This window comes from Andrena cerasifolii, chromosome 12 (assembly GCF_050908995.1).
Source record: "Andrena cerasifolii isolate SP2316 chromosome 12, iyAndCera1_principal, whole genome shotgun sequence".
Lineage (NCBI taxonomy): Eukaryota > Metazoa > Arthropoda > Insecta > Hymenoptera > Andrenidae > Andrena > Andrena cerasifolii.
Window position 1 is genome coordinate 5,312,443 of NC_135129.1, and position 9,770 is coordinate 5,322,212.

Sequence of the window (9,770 nt, forward strand, 5' to 3'; positions counted from 1 at the left end):
ATTTAATAACGAAAATAATTTTTTTTCCATCGCGAAAGTGCGAATGCAAACTGCATTAGACGTTGAACAACAATTTTGCTTCCGTTTTAATCAAGCAAGCTTCCACGTGGTCATAGTTACTCGTGCAAAACGAAACGAGGGGCTAATGTTATTCAAACACTTTAAATTTGTATTCGAGCCACCCTTTGGAATAATTTGCTGGAAATCCAAGTGAAATAGATTGATCCATGATGTGGGATCTTGAGAAACTGCTTTGGAAGATAAAGTTGCAAAGGTTCACGCAGCTTCCTATCCGAGGTAGCTAACACTGTATACCAACAGTCTACTTTTTACACGTAAGCTTAAGAAAGCAATTTCTACAACATATTGCGTACAGTGTACTACCAGCTAATCCCCACTTTCTTGTTAGAATGTACCACCTCCTTATCACCTAACTGTTTCCACCCCGCCCAAACCTTTCCATCCCCTAAACCCTACATTATCCCAGTTCCTCAGTCAGCAACCCCCAAACACTTCTAAACAAAGCCTCAACCCTTACCCTTTCCCACACCCCAATCCCTGCTCCAAAATACATTAAAAACCCTCTGAAACGTCAGATTCGAGGTGAACCCCAATTCGATACCCACTTCCAACTCTTACTACTTCCTGCTCCAGTTCCGATCCAATTCAGCGCGGTTTCCATCCGCTCGCTGACCAATTCCGCGAGGGCAGGGCGCAGCGACGCTGCACCCCCCAGCGGCTCGTTCTTTCCTCGCGGTCATTAAAGCCGCCGGTCAGCCGCGAAACGCGAAACGCCACTCTGACACGTACGACAGGGATCCTCTGTCGCATATTTTTCATAACGACGCTTGCCTCTGACGAGCGTTTTCCGTGTTGCGTGGCCGGAGCCAGCCAGTTTACCCTCGCCGGCCACGCGTCTGAATTTAGCACGCACTCCGTGAGTCACTTCGCGCGGCACACGCGCCGCATTCCAACTTTCCGCGCAGCTGTGCGCCGTGCCGCAAATAAGCTCCCGATGCGCTTTGATCAATTGTCACCGCGTAATCGTGCATTCCACTTGGCAGGCCCGCCATCGATACCGAGGACTTAATTGTCGAACTCGTGGCCAATAGAGCCCACGTGTCTTCGAAACGATCGCTTTCTGCGTAGCCTGATCGAGTGGCGGACGGTTGCTCCTTGATCGCCGCCGCATCTTTCGTGGCACTTGAAAGGTAGATGATATGACGGCGTGCTGATGAGGGTAATTGGAGGATCGACTGGCCGAAGGAGTTTATGGCTGGGTGAGATATTTGGAACCGAGAGTTATGCGACGTGGAGGATATAGGGGAGGGGGTGAACAGCTGGTGAAAGTATTATGTAGTGCGTTGGATGAGGTGCAGTGATTTTTGAATGATTAGAAGTGTAACTGTTTAAGTGTATGATTAATTTTTAATAATAGACAGTTGGTGATTGTTGAAGTATTTTAGCTTCCACTGTTATTCATCCTACCCTGTTTACTTACAATTTGCATCGTTATTCTGGCTTGGATAGTGGAAGGTACCTTCGGAGCAATGAGTACATTGACGGTGCATTTTGTAATGAAATCTTTTCTGGTTTTACCAACATTAGTGTCACTTCCTGAAAAATTGTTCTTATTGCCAGTCTGTGCGACCGATGAAATTGTTTCCCACAAACAAAGTATTATATATTCGCAACAACGGAGCCACGAATACGAGAATCAAGTTGGGTAACAACTAATTAATCTCCCGCAGTTTGCGTGATTCAATCAACCAGTACTAACGCGGAATTCGTCTACCTTTAGCTCTGTTACAAGTTACATCAAATTCAATTTCGACAATTTCATTGGTCTGATTAAGGGAAGTAATATTAGTTCCGGGAAAAGTTGTAACAGCGTTTGACAACTCGATTGACGCATATTTCGCTGGGAAACAATGGGCCACTCTTTTGGCTTGAATACCCGAAACTTTTAGAACGATGCGTTTAACGCGTTAGTATTAATAGAGAAGAACCAACAACCATTAAAAATCTAAATACATCCATCACTATAGCAAAGGGTATAAATAAGAAAGCAATCGAATTTTAGAAAGAAAACGATTACGATGATAAAAGTCATGGAATTGAATTTAATTAATGGCAGTGTGATCTTTTGTAAAATAGAATTTAATTTTAACTTATTTTGTTACAGAAATTTATACTTGTTCCTTTGGTAGGTAGGTCAAGATTTTTAAATTACTTTTAACATAAAACATTATGGATGCCTTAGCAATTCAACAAATTAATTTCGTATAACTGACGATATTCAATCATTGCTGTTTGCATTTGGCGTAGAATCTCGGGAAATCTCATATTTCCATATAGGTAATATTTCAATTTTAACCATATTGCATTTTAATCAATTTCATAGATTCAGCTCATATCGGACGAGATTTGAAAATTTCCGCGGAAATGCCATTTAACATCTCCGATATCGAATCCGGTTTCGAAGTAACACACGAAGTATAATTTAATTACTCAAGACTACTATCAGGGTAGAAATCAATTTCCCGCCCTGAATTTTTCATTTCGATCATATCTTCCTCTATTCTCTTTTTACTCGAAAATAATTTACTGGGCAGCAAATAGTATTTTCTCAAAGAACATATCTTAAATACCTTTCTGGAACTGTTTCATGATTTGCGAATGAAATGATAACATTAAACGCGAAAGATCTACGAAACTAAGTAGATTAAAGCTTTACCAATTATTTACCTGGTCAGATGAATTTACGTGAAAGAGAGCCTCCGATATCATGTTTCACATTCGCGATCAATGGTCGTCTATTTCTACTCCTCGTTAGTAATATGTTCGCTATTTTCACCGAAAATCTTTGCCCATCATTCATCAAACTGTATATTCACGTGAATTTCAATCGAATATTGGATATTCAGCGAAATTCAAACATTCAAATTGGACTGATAGATTTTCAACAGGAATTAGCTATGCAAAGCTAAACACTCAATGGTTTTACATTTCTATACACAGTGATGGTCCAAGCAAAGTATACAAATATTTCTCAACATGCACGAAAGCGATTTTAATATTAAATTTTACTTGTTGTACTGGTAACGATTACCTATTCTATGGAACTCCCTTCCTCTGCGTAAAGCAGGCTAGGAAATATAATTGTTTCTTTTATCAAACTACGGTATTTTTGTTACCACGCATATTTTCAACCTTCGTCTAACCACCACTGAATTTCCTCTGAATCTCAATACTTCCAAGTACCCATAGCACAATTAATTACAGAAAACGAACGGATCATTTCCCGTTCTCATAATTTCCCCCTTACGACAGAGCTTCAAAGAGAAATTTCAGCTGTAATTGTGCCATTAAGAATAAGCAGGGAAGACCAGAATTACTCAAACTGAATTTGCTTCTCACGAACCCTCAAGGTTCTTCCTCTTCGCGGTAAACAGCCAGTCCCTTGAAAATCAAATTCTCCAGATATCATTTGCAACAATACATATTTCCCTGCTCGAATTTCGGTCGCCGCGAACAAGTACACGACTGAGGAAAATTCTAGCCACACAACTGAAGAATATCTAAGTGTCCCCAAACGATCCTCCCCTTTACGCCCATCGACCTCGTTCAAATAATTTAAACTATTTCCATCCCCCCCTGTTGTGTATTCCCGACAGGCGACGGTCTGAACGAGAATTTTACCGCCAGGATCGAATCAATTTTTGGCAAACGAGTATCGACCGATCCAAGCGGATACCTTGGGCCGCGGTCCATGAATATTTATAAGTTCGCGCGCAGCATAAACAGATGTTAATTAATTATACATAGCTGGCCCGGCGATCTCGCTGTTCCGCGGACGTTGTATCAGCGTGCCGCAGAGAAAACACATTATACGGAAAGTTCGAAAGCGTTGCCCCGCAAATTTCACCTCGGCCTTCGACGAACCCGTGTATTTGTCTCTGGGAGATTGAATGTTTCGCGCGATAGCCGCTCTTTCGCGTAAGCGTATTTGCTGGGAAAGTTTGAAGTTCGGAAAAACTGGGGACAACCGTGGGTACGTGATCAAACTTTTTGGCAAAAAGCTGCTCCTCGTTCGCGAGTGGTTTCACACGACGCGGGGAATTTATAGGCCAAGTGTTATTCGGTTGCGAGCTGGCTTTGCCGCGAGACAATGGACGCGTAATATTTTGCAGTGCAAGTATGCGAAGCGAGGACACGATTTGGACTCGGGCTTTTCGTTTCCATATGTGCGAGAGAGTTAATAGGATTTTGAAATGATAGGGCATTGAAATAGGTTTTAGTTCAAGTTTGAGGATCCATATTTGCAATTATGATAAATGTAAGGGATCCCATGATCAGACGGAAAATACTGGGCTACTATGGGGTGTTTTAGAGCTGTTAGAACAAGCTTGAATGGGTAAAGGAACTTTTAAAAGAAAGAAAGGGGTTATAAGAAAGTGAGAATCTAAAGTGATCGTTTCTGATGATGTAAACCTTCGATAGACTAGAGGAAGGGGTGGTAATATGGCCCCCAGTTTTATATACCTTCCTAAAATCTGATTCGCAATTTAGTGCTTTAAATTTTTGCTTAAAATGTAGGTAAACTAATTAGGTTACCTGTGCTAAAAGGTGGAAGCAAACGAAAAACAATTTAATTGAATTTAACATATATTATGAAAAAATGTCATTTTCGACGCTCATACAAAAGTGAGGGTAATGTGTCCCCCGAACAAGAATCATAAAAAAATTATTCTTCGGCAACAACAGGGATAAAAAATAATGAATATTACCAAGTGAGTGACCAAATTCCGCGGAACTCCCGCGATCGGTTCTCGAGAACTGTTAAAACCAAAAAGTTCAGTGTTTACGACACGTGAGTTTGTAGATGAGGTCAAGAGGAGAGAGACTTTCAAACTCTAAGTAATAAACCGGGCTTCCTACCGCAGGATATTCTTCTCCTTCGACGAAACACGCGCTGATAGTAAACGAAAGATCCTCAATCTCAAAAAACAGCAGAGGATTCACGACCCACTGTTCCAAACCTTCTTAACGCGATAACAGAAGCCACGCTTTTCTACTGAATCCTAACGAATATACGCACACTTCACGCGCTGATAACATATCTCTACCCTGCTTCCGACACTTTTCATTTGCTTCCTGAAATCCCCCTTCCACTCTCACCCTCGCACGCGTGCTATCCACCTATTTTTCTCCGTGACACTTCCCTTGACGGACTCGGTCATTCGTCAAGCGTCGCTTAATTGCGTTTTTCACTACCCCCAGGCTCGTCCGGTGCATTTAAAACCCCCGACACATCTAAAAACATCGCGAAACCCTTCAGCGGCAATATCTACCTACCGATCCGCGTTGATCGAATACAAGCAGCTCTTACGCAACCACAACCATGCCCCCGCGACGAAATATACCCCCAATAAATCCCAGTATCTTCGTGACAGAAGGAAACGACGGCGGTGAAGTGGGAAAGAAATGAATAACGAGTAGGTAAAAATCGAGATGGAAAAGGGCGAGAAAATTGGAAGGGATAGCTAACCAAGCGAAAGCAATGAAGAGGTGAGCGTTCCAGGAAAAAGATGTGGAGTAAAAGGGGCGAGGGGAGGGTGGTGAATATTTGGACGTCGACGCGTATCCGTTCGAGGGTGTGCGCGCGCGAAGGGCTGGGAAACGGTGATACCGGCAGAAGGAAGATGTGTGCATGAGAGGCGAGAGGAAATGAGGGGATGCGTGGCCCAGCCGCGGGGGTAGTTTCGGTGCGATTTACAATTCCATTTCGCACGGAGAAAGGCACTCGCTTCATTGACTTCGCAACGCGTTAACACGCAGACAGAACTCGCGCCCGGCTTCACAAGACCGGACTCCGTGATCGGCTGACGCGAAACATTTTCAGCGGAGAAATAAAAGATATTGCCGATACGTGTTGTGCGTTTCAATGCGCGCTTAAAACAGAGATGAAATTTCTGAATTTGTACGCTTTATATTATACCAAATATCGGAGGCAAAATTGGCAATGTGATTGCGCACGAATAATGTTTATTTCAACCCCCATTGTGACATATTGTGCGCTCTTTTTGGGGGGAAAAAAAAGGAGACAAACAACTCGCGACAGAATGTGTTCATTTTTATCGAGAACCCATGGGAATGAATTTCTCTCCCCTTTCCTGTATTTTCCATGATGATATCTATTACCACATTTATACGCGTATTTTTTTCCCCCCATCGTATTTATGTCGCTGCAAATAACGGGCTTCGCAGCATGAATGCGCTCGACTGAATTTTATAACGATTCCCGAATTTACATCGATAAAAAGTTAAATAAAACAAGGACTACTTTGACTCGTAGAGCGCAGGCTACGGGGGAGTCATTAAAAAATCACGTTCGTTTGCGTGGACTGAAATTTCTCCCGAGTGCTCGATGGCCTACTTAAGCCTCTAAATTTGTGGAAGGTAAAGAAGGTATGTATGATGTAACAAGTTCGTCGAATAAAGCTATCCCTACACTTGCTCTCTGATATCCCTTCGATCAAAACGCGAAATCAGAACAGAAACTTAATGGAGTAAAGCAATTTATCTTCGCAAGGTTACGAGATGTTGTTTATTGCCAGATCGTGCAAACAAATGACTCATCGAACTAAGAGGAGGGATATAGATCACCGTCTTACGAAACTATTTGGCTCGATAAGTATTCGTCACTCAAACGCTTAAGTACACTATCAAATTGGTCCCCGATTTCCAATAAACGGCGACACGTTTAGAGAAGAATGACTAGCTATTAATAGATCGTTCCTTAAGTAATACTTAAGTGTCCAACATACGATCGCAACGAGGTTCGTGCAAGCCTCAGAGGAAATTGTATGAAAATCTGCACTTTAGACATTTTCGATGTTCCTTTAGATACTTCGTTCAAAATAAATTTCTAGCTGGCACAAAGTAGCCTTGTCAGAAGTTACAAATGAAAAGCCACTTTTTCCCTTTGCGAGGTTAAATTCGTAAGAACTTTGATCGCTCCTAAATGAAACTTAAATATTCCAATTATCACCACTGATTAAGAACCTTGTCGAAAAAGATTTCTTCAAATTAGGGATTATGAAGCAAGGTTTCCTTTGCTAACTATTAAGTAAACTTCGTTATAAAGAAGACTCTCTGAGATAGCAGGTGAAATTGTGGATTACAAACTGATATTGAATTGCTGAAAAATTTAGTTACAATTTGACTGGAATGCGGTAAATTGATAGAAATCGTCGGGCATTGAAAACACATATTTCGAGAGAGTCTCGGGAGTATAACGTTTTCGCGGAACTTTGTAAACCACATATTTTCATCTTGTATTCTCTCCTTCCGACTCCATTCGCAGATATAAAAGTCTACATCCCATCTCCGCGGAGAATTCGCATATTGCTCCAGAGGGAGTCGTAGTTTTATTTGAATAACCGAAAAATAATATCCGAATAGACAACGTCGAATGATAATTTCGAAGATAGCGACGGTACCTTTGTTAATAACACAGCCAGTACTTAGGGGAGAAAAATAAAAAGAATCTTGGACGATTTAAGGCGAATGGCCTGGCTTCGAAAGGTGTAACAGTGAAGATAAAGAAATTCTTATTGCAAATGTTTCTACTTGAGCAATGATTACGGAAGAACTTAATTTCTTTTTAATTGACAAAATGATAATTGGGGCAATGAAGTTCAGCAGCACCACAGAAATTATTCCAGGTGGAAGTTATTTAAAAATAACATAACTGTCTATATAGTATTATGTATTTCTATTGAAGACTTTCCTTATTTAATTCATTAAACCTACTTAAGAATAAATTTCCAAAGAAGCCACAAATCGACGTATAACCCCAGGGAAAATCTAAAAGCACAAAAGCTTCTCTATCAAATACATTTAACTCATACTTCACTGATGTGTACTTTAACCCCCTGCTCAGTGACTTCAACTACTTAATTAATCGTCACCTGAAATATTGAAACCACTCCGCAGTCGATCCTCAAAATCCACTTTCTCCTCTTCATTTCCTCTTTCCGATGCCACGCACAAATGAACTACACAAATAAACGCTCTGATAATACACTTACAGCATTCCCATTCCAACTGCAAGCAGCAACACCTGGGAAGCCTCGGCTTTATCGCACCGACGATAATCGAAACCAATCGCCGGATCATCGATTCCCCGCCCTCAATCGTTAGCAGAATCTCTGACCCGGCCGGGGATGCGGAATGGCCAGCGCGCGACCCGTGCCCCCCGAAGGCAAGCGGCCATTCTACGTTTGCCACATTCAAGGAGATTGCACAGAGTGCGGCCTAAAATTACCAGCCGACTGAAAGATATTTATGGTCACCGGCATCTAAAATTATTGTGGCTTGGGAAATTCTAACCGATACTAGGTGCAACCGGTGCTGCGGCCTGCGATACACGGCGGCCAGGTGTGTGTACACGCGTGCACGCGGGCGCGCGACTTCACCCCACACGTACACGCTTGTACGCGGCCGTACACAGGCGGACGCGGCTGCGTGCGAAGGGCGCGCGCATGTTACGCGCGTCGTGAGCCGATTTGCTTAATCCATTCGCCAGTTCCGCGTGTAATGGACATTATACAGTCACGTGTGACTGATGAGCCAACACGGGGATACGGAATCGCCGGGAATCAGAGCTGGAGGAGTTTCAAAATCTCCGAATCCCGCGCCGTTATATTCAGCCCGCGGCCGTCTGATGGACTTTGCCTATTGTTAGCATAAATCACTGCCGGCCTCCTTGTTACCTTTGTGGGGCCCGATGACGGGGCAGAAATTATCGCGCCGTTTGAAGTCTTCCCGCGGCCCCCACCATTGTTCACCCTCGCCATAAATCATCGAATTCTTCGCCGGCCCCGCGGTATTCGCGATACACTGCGCTTTTTCTGTTAATGCACCGGGCACTTTGTTCCGTGGCAGGATAATTCGGGGGTTTTCACTTTTACGGGGGAAAATTTTCGACGGCCCGTTGATTCAGGTCTGGAGTCGTTGAGGGGATCTTTTAATGGCGATGATTTGTAAATTAAATAGGTCCCTGGAGGATGGATGGGGGAGATCGATTTTAGGGGGTGTTTTAAATTTTAATCCTAAGGGTTTTTGCGTGTCGATTCGTTTCTACTTTCTAAAATTATTTGGGACCCATTTGTAATGAAAAGCTCGTCCGAACAATTATGGGCTACCAGGCAGTATTCACTTAATGACCACACCAACGCAGCACCCAATTTTCCTGATTCAATTTGTTTCAGATGACAGCTATAGGTGAGCCACCCTCTATTTTTATCGGTATTCCGTTTGCGCTCCCCGCGTTCCACTCCATTATTACTACAAATGACACGGTGATTCGAATCGCGCGACAAATTAAACCGTATCAGATTCTTCGGTTAACTCGTTTGCCAAGCAAACACCGATGCACCGTGCGCGAGGATTCCATTAGGTCAGGTGGCGCAGCTGTCCCTGAATGCACCCACACGCTCCGCACCGCTTCACGCACCTTCGAGCATCACTCCCCCATGGCCCTTTGCTTTGGTTACTAATGACGCTTCGCGGAGCAATGATCGTGCTTCGAGGATATAACGCGCCGTTTAATTGGCTTGTCATCTTCCAACGTTAAATGCGGCGCTACGTTCGACGCGTCGCGCGGATTAAATCACGCGTTCAATTTGGCAGCCGGACAAGTATTCGGCGACGAAAGCGCGCGATACTTTTCCACGTGCTATGAGATACAATGAAACGAGCAC

General features: G+C 43.1%; 1 long non-coding RNA gene across 1 annotated transcript; it reads left to right on the forward strand.

Moving 5' to 3' along the window:
• Positions 1–748: 748 nt before the first annotated feature.
• Positions 749–1,931, forward strand: LOC143375431 (uncharacterized). Its single transcript, XR_013086898.1, has 3 exons — positions 749–1,373; positions 1,459–1,721; positions 1,802–1,931. It is a non-coding gene; the product is annotated as an uncharacterized LOC143375431 (long non-coding RNA).
• The last annotated feature ends 7,839 nt before the right edge of the window (positions 1,932–9,770 follow it).